We start from the raw sequence: 15,074 nt of genomic DNA on the forward strand, positions 1-15,074 counted from the left end.
TAGATACCCTTCACATGTTAGCTGGGGGGGACATTTACCAACTGCCTTATGAGGACATCAAGACTGTGTTTAGAAACCACTCCAGGGCAGCTCGGAAACAAGGTAGAGGAAACCACCTCTCAACTAGTGTCCCTTTCTCTAAACATGAGCTTGCAAATCAATTAGAAGATCTTAAGAGTGAGGTGAGACAAACCATTGCCATGCAGCTTGACACATTCAAGATTCAGCAAAAGAAAGAAGAGGCTGAGAGAGCCTTGGTTGTCTTCTGCCCTAGGTGCACAAGGAGGCACCCTAAGAACGAATGCCCATTGCATTCGGTTGAAGTGTGTTTCGTTTGTGAGGAGTACCATCCCACAAATCAGTGTCCAACCTTACCTGGGTTTAAAGCCATGTACCAAGGGACAGAAGCTCCCACAGAGCCTCTCTATTACCTCAACCAAAGGAGGCCTCAGGGATCTAGACCTTATCAGCAGGGGATGCAAGGGGCATCTCAAGCTTATTACAGCCCCAACCAATCGACTCCTATGCCTTCTTGGGGTCCCCCTGCTCATCCCTCATGGTCCATGCCTCCTCCATGGTCTTATCCACCTCAGTACCCCACTCAACCTACTTCTCACTCATATCACTCACATGCCCAGCCACAGCCTCAATGGAATGCACCTCAGTCGGGGTGGAGGCCCCAATACAACACTCCTCCTGCCATCTTGCCTCCACCACCAGTTCAACCTCAGCCATTACCTCCTGCTCCTCCAAGGCAACCTCAAATGCCTGCTCAACCGAACCCGAACCCCAACAATAGACAGGCCCAGCAGGTATACACTGGGGAAACCTCATGCCCTACCTATGCTGTGGAGATCCAGGAGATCAATCTTCGATCTGGAAAGACTCTACCAGATCGCCAACCTCCTCCCCCAGAGGATGAGGAAGATGAACAGGAAAGTGAACCAAAGGCTATTCCACCCTTTCCTGAGAGACTAACAGCCACCAAACAACCCAACCCAGAGGAGGAAGAGCTTCTGGGTGAGCTCAAGCAGTTGTGTGTAAAAATACCACTTCTCCAAGCCATCAAGGATGTGCCAATATACAACAAGCTGGTTAAGGAGAAGTGTTTCAAACACCCAGGCAGACGGAAGAAAGATGCCTCAACTATCAATGTCATAGGACAACTGTATGACCTTATGTTAGGTCAAGTCATCCGCCCAAAGTACCTAGATCCTGGAAGTCCTGTAGTAGATGTTCACATCAATGGCACCATTATACCTCACACCTCGATTGATCTGGGGGGCCGCCATTAATGTGATGACCAGGGATACCATGCTTAAGCTTAATCTTCAGGGTTCCTTGAGGAAGACCTCGACAGTACTGCAATTAGCAGATCGCTCCACCGTGACTCCCGAAGGGATTGTGGAGGATGTCTTGGTCTCCATTGACTCTTGGGAATACCCTGCAGACTTCCTGGTTCTGCAACCAAAGGCCAAGCTTACTGGATATCCTCTCATTTTGGGAAGGCCTTGGTTAGCTACTGCATATGCTTACATAAGTTGTCGTGCAGGAAACATGACCATCAAAAATGGTCCCATGTCCAAGCAGCTAGTCCTATACCCTCCTGCCCAACCCTCCTTAGAGCATGACTTACCACTCTGGTTGGAAGAAGAAGGAGAAGACGAGGTGTACTCAGCACCTCTATGCACCTTAGATACCACTAGAAGAGACCCCCCAACCGAGGATGACTTGATCGAGACCTTGATCCAGAATCCACCTTCTAGTGCACTACCCTTAGAGAAATTGGTGGAGGATGCCCAAGCCAGCACCTTAGTGGATCTTTGTACAACCAACCCTGTTACTCCCAGAGTCAAGAATGTGGAGTTCGGCCCTGAGAAAGCATTGAAGATCAGCTCCTCCCTATCTCCTTCCCAGGAAAAGGAGTTGTGTAGTCTGTTGGCCAACCACCTTGATGCTTTCGCTTGGAGCTATAAGGAAATGAAAGGAGTCCATCCTTCGGTCTGTACCCATCATATATACATCAAAGAGGATTGTAAACCGGTTAGGCAACCTCAGAGGAGAATGAATCCAGCCCTTAAGGACATTGTCAAGGAAGAATTGCAAAAACTGTTGGATGTCGGATTCATTTACCCCATCTCAGATAGTGAATGGGTGTCTCCTCTAGTGTTGGTTCCCAAGAAAAATGGGAAATGGAGAATCTGTGTGGACTACCGAGAACTGAACAAAGCTACCAAGAAGGACCATTTCCCTCTACCTTTCATAGATCAAGTGTTGGATGGACTGGCAGGAAAGGAGTTCTTCTCTTTCCTGGATGGGTTTAGCGGGTACAACCAAATCCAAATCAGCCCGGAAGACCAAGATAAAACCACCTTCACTTGTCCTTGGGGTACCTTTGCCTATCGATTCCTTCCCTTTGGGCTATGCAATGCTCCTGCTACCTTTCAGAGAGCTGTCTTGAGCATCTTCTCGGAGCTGGTCCATGATGCGGTACAAATCTATATGGATGACTTTACTCCTTATGGGGCCAACTTCCAGGAAGCATTGTCCAACTTGGGAAAAGTCCTAACCAAATGCACCGAGATGAACTTGTCCCTTAGTCCTGAAAAATGTGAATTCCTAATGACTGAAGGGACCGTGCTAGGCCATACCATTTCTTGCCAAGGATTGCAGGTGGATCCTAACAAAATTGCTCTCATCAAGAGGGTTCCACCTCCTCAAAAGGTCAGGGATGTCCGGAGTTTCTTGGGATTAGCAGGATACTACCGGAGATTCATTAAAGATTTCAGCAAGCTAGCCTCGCCATTGTTTGGCCTGTTGGAAAAAGATGTGGAGTTTAATTGGACTGACGATTGTCAGAGGGCTTTAAATGAATTAAAAGACAAGTTGGTGTCAGCCCCAATCCTTAGAGGTCCAAACTGGGCCCTACCTTTCCACATCCACACTGATGCCTCAAACAAAGCCATAGGTGCAGCTTTAGGACAAGTTGAGCAAAAACTTCCATATGCAATTTACTTTGTTAGCAAAAACTTGTCCAAAGCTTAGCTGAATTACACTGTAACCGAGAAAGAATTCTTGGCTGTGGTCCATGCATTGAACAAGTTCCGACATTATATTACTGGTTACTAGACCTTTGTACATACTGACCATGCTGCTATTAGATATTTAATGAATAAACCAGATGTGAATGCTCGTATTATTAGATGGTTACTTTTATTGCAGCAGTTTGATTTGACCATTGTTGACAAACCAGGTAGAGAAAATGTTGTTGCTAACTTTTTATCTAGATTGGATTTGTCTGCAGATGAGGATGGAACAGTGGACGACCAGATGCCTGATGAACATCTGTTTGCTATTTCAGTACTCTCTCCATGGTTTGCTGATATAACAAACTATCTTGTTTCAGCACAGTTCCCTCCACACCTATCTTCCAGAGAGAAGAGCAGAATCATCAGAAAAAGTGCCTCATTTACTTGGATCGGGGGCAATCTGTTCAAGCTTGGCCCCGATCAGATCTTAAGGCGTTGTGTAAGGGAGGAGGAAGTCTTTGATATCCTCCTCACTTGTCATGATGGGCCTTGTGGAGGACATTTTGCAGCAAAGAGAACTGCCTTCAAAATCCTGCAGGCAGGCTACCATTGGCCCACACTTCATCAAGATGTCAGGAGATATGTCAGTCAGTGTGACCAATGCCAAAGAATGGGGAAACCGACCCAAAGGGATGAGATGCCTCTCCAACCTCAAGTGACTCTTGAGCCATTTGAGAAGTGGGGCATGGACTTTGTGGGCCCAATCAACCCCTCTTCGAGGCAAAGGACTTACATCATTGTGTGTACTGACTATTTGACAAAGTGGGCAGAGACCAAAGCAATCAAAGCAGCAACAGAAGAAAAGGTGGCTGAGTTCCTAAGAGAGAACATCTTCTATAAGTTTGGCTATCCAAGAGAGCTGGTCACCGATCAAGGGAGCCAGTTCACCTCCAACCTGGTTGAAGATCTCCTAGCTCATCACAAGATCAAGCATAGGACTTCCACCCCTTATCACCCTCAAGCAAATGGGCAGGTGGAAGTCACCAATAGAGCATTAGAAGGGATCTTGACTAAAGTGGTGAGCAGCAGCAGAAAGGACTGGGCAGATCGCCTGGTTGAAGCCACATGGGCTTACAACACCACTTGGAAGACCACCACCGGCTTCACACCGTATGAGCTGGTCTATGGGAAGAGAGCTTTGCTGTCCATTGAGTTTGAATACAACACTTTGAGGATGGCAGCTCAGCTGGATCTAGATCTCAGCCATGCACAACAAGAAAGGCTGCTGCAGCTGAATGGCCTGGATGAGCACCGAATGCAGGCCCTCCTTCACTCAGAAGTGGTTCAACTTCAGAGAAGGGTGTGGCATGACCAACATCTCCATGACAAGCAATTTCAGCCGGGAGATTGGGCTTTGTTGTATGACTCAAGATACAAAGATTTCAAGGGGAAGCTGAGAACCAGATGGCTAGGACCATATGCAGTGGAGAAATGCCATGACAATGGATCTGTCCTCATTCGAACCATTGATGAGGAAGCCATTCCCATGCTTGTCAATGGGCATCGTTTGAAGATCTACAGGAGACCTCTCTCAAGACAAGAGTTCATCAAAACTATGGAGAAATCTGTATTGGTCATAGAGAAGGATTCTGCCTCTGCTTTTGGCATACCCTGAAGAAAAAAAAAAAAAAAAAAAAAAAAAAAAAAAAATATAATATATATATATATATATATATATATATATATATATAAAGATCCTTGGGTGAAAACCTCTCTGAGGCGCCCAAGGCAGGTAGTAGGGGTGAAAACCTCATTGAGGCGCCCCTATTGTCTTTCAAAAAAAAAAAAGAGAAAAGGTTGAAAAAGATCCTTGAGTGAAAACCTCTCTGAGGCGCTCACGGCAGATGGCACGGGTGAAAACCTCTTTGAGGCGCCCCTGTTATCTTTCAAAAAAAAAAGAAAAAAGAAAACACAATAAGCAAAATATGGTAAAATTGCATGGAGGTTGCAGATGCTCTATGGAGAAGAGGAAGCCCTTCAACTCAAAGCCAAGGGTCCTTATCATGCTGTCAAGGAACCTCACCAGCACCTCCTCCAAGAGTACCCATGTTTTTTCAAGGTATGTGCAATTTTATCATGGGTTGAATCTTCTACAGGAAGATGTTGTCTTTCTACAGGAAGGTGCAGTCTTTCTACAGGAAGGCGCGGATTTTCTACAAGAAAGTGCAGACTTTCTACTGGGGGGCCGAACTTTCTACAGGAAGCTCTGTGTTCTACTGGAAACTTCCTGTAGGAGTTTTGGACGGCCAGAATTCATCTTAAAAGGAGATTTAGCGACTATGGATTGGTTTGGATGCATGCAAGCCTCTGTTGGCATCCTTGCACATTGCTGTCACCTTGCTCCACCATCCTTGTCTTCATGCGACCAAGTTCCCTGCACCGACAAAGAAGATCGATGAGTTCTCGCGGGAAAAGCCATTTTCAAAGTTAAACAAATGCTGGGATCTCATACCGCAGGCATCAAAAGCTCCGGGAACGCGATTGAAAGGCCAGAACCTCCGTCGTGCAGCATGCACCCAAGGAGAAAGGACTGTTATGAGACACCTCGCGGGAATCCTGTAACAGTTCGACCTGCTCGAGTGGATACCATTCACAGCACCGCCATATGAAATGAAACGCGGGTGCATGCAAGCAAAACATCCACTCCATCGTTGGCAGCCTGTAACCACGAGCCTCCGGGTCTGTGTAAGTCGCATGCAGCAGGTAGATCCACTCACCATCGTCCAAGAACTGGAAAAATCGTGTGCAGCCACGCAGGTAAGTGTCTCAACCCTTCCTTCCATCAAATCGCATGAATCTTACTTTGAAATTGTTTGCAAAGCGTAAAATTGAATGGTTGAGCGGCCGTATGGCCAGTCGACTGGCCACGTCGGCTAGTTAAAGTGTAATTGGATGTTTGGGTGGCGGCCACGACAAGGAGAATGAACGGCACGCACATGAGAACACTCTCGTCAGAGCATGAGTTTAACAGGAAAAGGCGGTGGCAAATCTGTGGGAATGGATGCGGCAGCAAGTGAATACGCAGGCGGATGTTGGATGACGTCGCCCGACGGTCCAGCGGGGACAGCTCATCCCCCTCGCCACGGATTGCGCCGATTCAAAATCTAATCGGCTAGATCATGCGCATGCATTTATCATCCAACACTTCAAACTCGGGTGGCTATTCTGATCTCCTCTGCATTTTGATACGCCGAGCTGTTGGCTACCAGAACGCCGGTAAAGCACACTTCGAGCGCGGGCCAACTACAGTCCTCCCCGAGAATTGCGCACTGCTTCTACAGGAACGGAGTTCTACAGGAGCGCAGTTCTACAGGAACACAGTCTACAGGAACGCAGTTCTACAGGAACGCAGTTCTACAGGAACGCAGTTCTACAGGAACGCAGTCTACAGGAACGCAGTCTACAGGAACACATTCATCTACAGGAAAGCGGGTGCCTCACGAAAAAGGTGGCCAATTAAAGAGGTAACCCTGAACTCTTCATGCAACTGGTTAGTAGAAGTGGCAAGACCATCGTCTACAGTCGGGTCATAAAGATATTGGTGGAATTGTTGTTTGCTGTGCCTATGCTGTCGTTCTACAGGATGTCAGTATAAGTAGACTGTGTTGAATTTTGTGGATTATGTGCATGCTCTGTCTTAATAGACCAAATCTCTTTTGCATTTGCCACCTTTAATTAAAACGACCGTGTTCATCATGCCGGGTGGGTTTATAAGACGGGAACCCACTGATTCAACTAAACTAATGAGAAACCCGGCAGTGGTAGAGCTCTTCACCAGAGCACAATGGATGCCTTTTTGTGATAAGCTGCAGGGTTACGATGATGAAGTGGCCGAAGAATTCTTGCAGGCTCTGAAACCTAAATCCCAGACACTGGCCACAGTAAACTTCAGAGGTCTAAGCCTCAAGCTCACCCCAGAACATATCAGTCGGATCACAGAACTTCCTATGGGTTTGCCGTGGGATAAGGAAGAACGAAAGCTGAGTCAGCAGGCAAAGAAAGAATTATTTCCACCTGAGGAAGAATTCTCGGAGGACAAAAATGGGGTGCGAAGAACGAGCCTGTTGCCACCATGGAATGAAGTCAGTTTGCAAATCATGAAATATATCACTTGTGAAGGCCGTTTCAGCATCGTGTATGCATATCACTTTCGGCTGCTCACTGAACTGAGGCACCGAATTGACCTTCCTGTAGAACAAAAATTGAGCATCCCTTATTACCTCCTGCAGTCTCTAATGGAGTGTGCCACCAAGCTGAAAGAGGGCATACCAGATCAGATAGCCCACCATGGGTTGATCAAGCTTCTTGTGGAGGATGCATTGCATTCATATAAGGTTCCCCTCTCATGGGAATCCTTCCGGAATTTGACAAAAGATGGGGACATTAAAATGTTGATCGAAGAAACGGGTTCCTCCAGCAGTGAGGAACACGAAGCAGTGGCCGAGGAACAGAGAGAAGAAGGCCAAGAGACCCCGACAACAGTACAGAAGAGAGAACAAAGGAAGAAGCATGAGGGAAAGGAGGACAAAGAAAAAGGTGGCACACCTATCTTGTCAGCAAGGGAAAAGAGGATGAAGAGGAGAATGGACAAAGCTGAGGTGGTCCACGTCAGCTCAAGTACCTCAACAGCACCTGCAACCAAAGTAAAAAGTAAAACTCAGGCAGGCAAGCAAGCAGAGGTGGAGACACCTGTGTCTACAGGAAAGAAAAAACAGGCTTCTACAGGAAGCCCAAAAACAAAAACAAAGGCTTCTACAGGAAGCCCGAAAACAGAGACAGAGGCTTCTACAGGAAGCCCGAAATTGCAGAAACAGGCTTCTACAGGAAGCCCCGAAAAGGTGAAACCCAAGGAGAGAAAGGTGGATATTCTGGCATGGGAGGCAGCAGCTGTATTAGCTGGCCTCAGCACGCCACCTAAGCCAAAAGGAAAGAGGAAGAGGGAGACCCCTCTATACTTTAAGGCTCGAAGAAGTGTTAGGATAAAGACGGGCAAGCCACAGGCCCAATCCAGCAGCCCGATTATCATCGAAGATACACCTGCTTATCCCAAAGAAAAGTCACCCTCCAGGATCACAGTCACCTACGAGAAGGGGAGTCCAAAGAAAAATACGTGGTAAGAAAGGTTAGACTTGTTGACTGAACAAACGCGGCTACAGGAAGCTGAAAATGTTCTACAGGATACTCTGGCCCGGCTACAGGAAACGGAAAAGAAGGAAGGAGAAGGACTCTCATCACCACCAAGGGAGGGTGAGGTAGAACCACCTGAAGAGATAGAAAGAGAACATATACCAGAACCTAGCCCTTCACCTAATCTGAATTCATACTACACCTTTTTAGAGGCGGGCAAAATCATACCGCAGAAATTTACTGTACCTCTATTTTTCGAACTAGAGAAAGAAAGAGTCCGTTCCCACACATGGATGCAAATCACCAAATCAAAGGGTGTGGCGGACATAGGCCTTCTACAAGATCAACTCAGGGAGGTCAGGAGTGAATTCACCATGGCTAAACATGTGGCTAATTGCCAACGTGTGCTTCTACAGGAAGAAAATCAGAAACTGAGATTGCAGCTACAGGAACTAAAGGCAGGGGCAGGAACATCCTCCAAGGACATCACAAATGAACAAGAAGGCAAAAAGGAGCTGACCACCAGCCTTGAAGGGCCAATGACACTTCTACAGGAAACAGAACAACAAACAAAAATCGAAGTGCAAGCCCTAAGAGAACAGCTGCAACAAAAGGAAGCACAATTGGCCTGCATGGCCAGTTGGGCCATGGAGGCAATTCAGTGCAGAACGCCTGCAAAATCCTATGGATTGTTCTTAAAAGATCAATGGCTGCAGTTCCAAATAAACACCTTGGCACAAATAGGTATTTCACCTATCCAAAACCCACAACAATTTTCTGAATTGTGCAGTACTAGTTCGTCTGAGGACAAAGCCAAATTAGCAGAGTTTTACCTCCACAATTTGGCTTTGCCTAATGAAGTCTCCTGGGACCCCAATGTTGCCTTGGGTGATATGCAATTGATGGCGTTCGCCTCATGGTTAAACCATGAGGATCAGAGAGCAGCTGAAGCAAAATCGGTCATGAACCGAGAAGTGAGTGAACCACTGTTCATTCAACCAGAAGTAGAGGATCCGGTGGCACTCATCTCAGCCCACCAACAGTTGGCTACAGATCCCACAGCTTCCTTGAGATTTATGGACCAACAGGCCCAAGCCATAGCCCACTTTGAAGACATGGAAAGGTTGTTGGGAGAAAGTGTTGCCCAAGCATGTGCACGCAGATGGAATACCCTGGCACATAGCTTGAAAATCAGAGAGTACCACACCCCCATTCGGATGAGGGAAGCTTTGGCAAGAGTTGAACTTTACAAGAAATCCATGCAGAGCCTCCAGGCCAGCTGGATTGGCCTTAAACTCAGCCCACCACTACTACTAGGACTGACTGAAGGCAATACAGAGGAAGATGACAGTCAACAATGGGAAGAGGTGAACAGGAAAGCAGGGTTTCATATCCACAGAGAAGACACCACCACAGAGCCTTGGGATACAAGGGAAGCACTGAAAGCAATGAAGGATGAAGATTTGGACTGAGTTGCTCAAGGATGAGCAAATAGTTGAGCTGGGGGGTGATGATGAGCCCCAATTTTTGGTAAAATTTTGGCTCATTTGGCCTACTTGCTCTGCTCAAACCATTCATTTTTTATTGCTTATGCATTCATTTCTTGGTTTATTTGTGTTGTTTGTAGGAAGAAGGGTAGGCATTCTATCTACGTGACTAATGCATGATGCTTTCAGGTTTTTGGCATTAAAAGGGAGAAAAGACCACGAGAAAGGAGACAAGGAGACAATGAGGTGGCACTGCTGGCTTTTAGGAGAGGATGGCCACGGTCTTGGGGACCTTCCTCGTGCTTCCCACCATAGCTCCGAGCTCCAATCCATCTCCCCACCGAGCTTAGAAGTAGCCAACTGTTCTACAGGAACAACAGTTATAACTGTTCTACAGGAACAGCAGTTATGACTGTCCTACAGGATCAGCAGTTTAAACTTTAGTTGGACAGCCGAGCTCCTAAAATCAAGGACACCTGTCGGATGATCATTTGGCATAAATACTGAGGCCGTAGCCTTGGATATAAGCTTTTTGAACTTTTGTATTACTCTTGTAATTGGGAAATACGAGCTACAGCTCGGTTTTTTGTTCCTTTTGTAAGCCAATTTTGGCATGTCATCAGACTTTCGTTTATGAATAAAGGCAGGCAGATTTTGATCTCATTCTGAGTTTCTAAGGGAGCTATAGCTCTCAGGTTAGGGCCCAACCTGAGAGCAATAGATCTCCTCGGTGTTGTAATGTGTTTGCATTTCGTTCTAGCACTTTGAGTTTTTACTTTCACATGCAATTCGAATTTACAGTTTGTTAATTTAGTCTTTTTCATGAGCTTAGATAGGATTAGTTTATGGTGAATTTGTTTCAGTTGCTTAGATTTGATAGGAGGATAGTTATAAATTATTGGAGCTCCAGCAAAAGGTTGTTAAGGCTCACTGCCATCTCTCTTAGGGATTGGGGTGCAGTCCATAACCAACCACCAAAAAGAAACGCAGTTCTTCTCACTTCCATGCAAGCTGCAACATAGACATTTTCGTTGAAGATCCATCCATGCATTTTTGACATTGAACCATACTTCTACATTCCACTTCCACGCATAAGTTTCATTTCTTGGTTTTCCATTGCTGCTCATAGGTTTCATGGCACAGTTATCATAGGTTAATGAATTTCTCGTTTTTGGTGCATAAGTCATTTGTTTCATTTACGCTGCTCCCTATCAATCCACTTCCTTCTTCTTCTTCTTGATCTCTCCTCAAGCCCTACTCGGCCTCTGTCCAGCTCATTTACCTTCCAGCTCTCCCATTTCTCACATAGCTCCATCTACTTAAACTTTCGTTGATCCCATCCTTCCAACCATCAACCCACTGCATGCACTCTTCCTCCATCTGATTCCTCTGCTCCTGAGCCATCACCAGCTCCATCTCCATCTCACCTATCCTTCCACACCACTCCAACACTCCACCATCTCCCAAAACTTCCACGGCCAAACATCCTGTAGAATTGCACAGACTTCCTGTAGAAACCCCTGAGTTTCCTGTAGGATCCCCTGCAGACTTCCTGTAGAAACCTGCAAACTCGGTTGCTGAGCATCCGAACGTGGTAGGCTTCTGTGGACTGATGCTGGAGACCCTCTGGGACCTCCCTTAGCCATCCTGACCTTGCCCATGCTTTCCTTCCATTCCAACCGCTCCTACACAACCAAACCCTAATCAAAAGCATCATCACAATAAATCCAACCACTTAATGAAAAAATACAAAAACATGTCTTTTCAGATGCAAGTAGCTTAGATGCATGTATTTCAGTTCACTGCAAGTAATGGCATTATTGGTAGTTGTTTCATTCACAGTTTTGCATAGTTAGGGTCTAGCTAGTTAAATTAGGGTTTACTAGGGTTTTCATGCTTTATTGGTTTTCAGTTACTTTCTGCAATTAGACTAGTCTCCTTTGAGTTAGCTTTCGTCCATCATTCATAAAGCTTCTTCTGTGAGCCTATAGAAGTTGGCTTGAGCCCTAGCGGACTTGTGCCAGCTGACCAAGTGACAGCTGCGACAAGAGCTAGTACTTGTGCATACAACACCGTCGCTTCCAAGTTTGTACGAACTACCAGGTTGATAAAATTAGAGATAGGGAGCCCCAGGAGTTGTAGCATTATTGCTACAATACTGGAGCCCACCAGTGTGCACACACACCACTTGAGCAGAAGTGGGGAGACATCGAGTTGTAGTCAGACGGACTATAGGCGATGACGGGCATGATCCTCGAGGTATCCAGCATCTTGGATTAGACGTTGCTATAGGAGCGTCGAAGAGGAGTAGCAGTACTGGCGGATGTCTATAGAGACGGATGCAGATGGAGCGATAGAGGGAGCTATAGTGCAGGATTCCCAAGACAACGTGAGGTAGCAGTGCGAGAGGCACAGGAGTGTTGCACCAATGCAAGATGGCATATAGAGGTGTGCAATGGCGTGAGATGCATGGAGTTGTTGTAGGGGGTAGAGGTTAGAGAGGGAGTACTTGGCAGCAACAGAGGGAGTTTCAGAATGGAGGGTGTCTCTAGCCTGATAGAGATGTCAGAGTTGGGAGATCAGTTACTTACTTCTTAGTAACTGAGTTGCAGTACAACAGTTAGTAGTGGCAGTGCTATGGGAAACACGATGCAACATGATGAGAGGGGTTGCAGTGTAGATGTAGCAATGCCAGTGGCACGGCCATGTGCAGCAGCACAAGATGCAGTAGTGCAAAGGATGTTGGGAAGCAGAACTAGCATTGGTACATGGACTGATGCCAGATGATTAGGGTGATACTGAGTGAGGAGTATTATTAGAGAACAGTCCTCGCTAAGAGGGAGTGTTGATTTGGGGAGCATCAGATGTGCTCTAGCCACGAAAACTGGTGGAGAGGCTAAGGCACATGAGATCTATAATACCTAGAAAGGGTTTGAGCATATTATAAATAGTTTGGGAGATATTAAAATAATTAATATTTTTAATGGAGTCCCTTAGTCTAAACTTAGGGAAAATAAAATATTAATGTGAATTAATATAAAACTGTGTTAGAATGGTCCAAAAGTCATGGATCAAGCCAAATCTAATCTTAGTTGTTGATTAGGGACTTAATCTCGGTCGTTGATTTGTCAACGAGAAATGTATAAGAGGAGGCTTGAGGGTCACTTGGAGAACACGCCAAGAGATCAAGTTTTTGACTTTCTGGGGCCAGGTTTGCTAAGAGAGTTGAGAGAGTGATCAGAGTTTTAGCTGAGGGGCAGTGAATACAGAAGTGGAGAGGCAGTGAATGTAGAAGCAGAGAGGTAGACATAACACTAGGAGGATGAGCGTAGTAGCTAGAGAGAGGGGAAAAAAACAACTAGGGGTTCAGAGAGAGCTAACCAGGGCTCACGCAGAGCCAGCCAGCAGTTGCGCAGTGCCTTATAGGGCTAGTGTGGGTGATGCAAAGGGCCAGAGGGCTGACGTAGTGCCTCCGGAGGCTGATGCAAGCCAAGCTAGAGTGACACTAGGCAAACGTTGGTCCAGAAAGGGTTGACACTGTCCCTAGAGGCTGACGCCAGGGTTTCATGGGATAGATTGGAGTTGTGAAGCTACTGGAGTGATTATCTGAGGCTTCAGTTGGAAGATCTGTCTCCAAAGGAGAGGTACTACTGTCAAGATCATTCTTTGTTGGGTGAGCCAGTTTTGGCACCTATTTTGTATTTAGAAACTGCATAATAATAAAACCCTCAGATAGCTGCACCAGTTTTCCTACATTGGGTTTTTTCGGGGACATTGGTCCAAAAAAATGGTGTCACTTGTGTGCTTTTTTGTGTTTCCTTTATTTGATGATCTATAATGTGTTGAGCATGTACTCGTATTTATTTCAAGTATTTATGTGTTAAGTAACTTGTTAATTAACATAGCAAGTAGGTAGGAATAAATCAGAAAAGTACATGAAGGGTTTCTAATGTGTTAGACTTAGAAATTCCAACACACACACACACACATGCACGCACACACACACACACACATATATGGAATTAAATGCAATACAATAAATTACGTTATTCTGTTGGCCTCATAATTCAAGCTGATATTGTTGTCTGTTTGGTATAAAGTGTGATGGTTTTTCTTCTTTCTACTTAGTCTCAAGCTTATAGTTGCTAGTGTTGCTTCTTTTTCACAACTAGATTATTGTGTGCTTGTGATTGAAATCTAACATGGTGTTAGAGAACATGAGGAGCTTGTAAGAAGAAATACATATATTTCATTACAGTTTATATGGAAATAAATAATACAATGAAAATGGAACAACCCATATTAGTGATCCTCACTCCATTCAATTAGTTTGAATGGAAGTGAAAATTTCTACTGCTATTGAGAAGAAACATAATTTATTAGTTACTATGGGTATAAGACTAAAGTCTAATTCAATTATAGAGAAGGAAAAAGATTTCAACATGATTGATGAAGCTTATTAGTTGTTATGCTTGTCCACATTTCTAGATTTACTCTTCCATGAAGAATATTATTCATCACCTAGATATTTCTAGACCAAATTGGAGGCTTTGTTCAGGAACAAGGATGAACTAAGGGACACTAGTTGGAGAATGAGCTCATATTTTTAATCCCAGGAAATTTTTACACCCTACAATACTTCTTATCCAACTTCAATAATTTGGTTAAATAGGTCAGGACATGTGATATTGATAAGAAAGAGGAGAAATTAATATTTTCTATTATTTCTAACCCAAGAATTGTGTATTCTATCTTTATTTCTTCTTTTCATACTGGAATGATATCAATGGGTAAGGGATCGAATATACCTTCTTTTAGTGACTTCATTGAATCATTCATATAGTAGCAAAATATGCTCATACAAATGGATCGTCTCGAGTATTTTATGCTCATCCACTTGTTGTATAGAAAAACGGGGATAAATCAGAAGGAAAGATAGGTGTTGATCAAAAGAAGGGAGTAAGAAATAAAACCATTGAGTATTTGGACTCCAAAGTAGGACAGTGAAAGAATGAGAGAAAAAATTACAACTACTTTAACAAAGTATTTCATCCAGATAGTTCATGCCTGATGAAGACCATCTATATCGTGGCACAAGCTCTTTAGCAACATAGTATTTCATATTTCTCACTAAAAGAAACCAAGAAGAAGTATGGAGATAAGCCACCGAATGATAAATGTAATAACCATGTTTTGATTTCTCTTTCCTCTTCATTTAATACTTTTATTTTAGGTTTTGAAGCCTCTTATCATATGGACACTTCAAAAAATACTTTTTCTTCTTCAGAACCTTGCACTATTCCTCCTATTTTAAGGGAAACTAACATTTGTTTGAATGCATTTGGTCAATGTAGAGTGGATCTTGATTATG

The sequence above is a fragment of the Pinus tabuliformis genome, chromosome 7 (assembly GCF_031772625.1).
Source record: "Pinus tabuliformis cultivar Carrire ecotype Pingquan chromosome 7, CPIR1, whole genome shotgun sequence".
NCBI lineage: Eukaryota > Viridiplantae > Streptophyta > Pinopsida > Pinales > Pinaceae > Pinus > Pinus tabuliformis.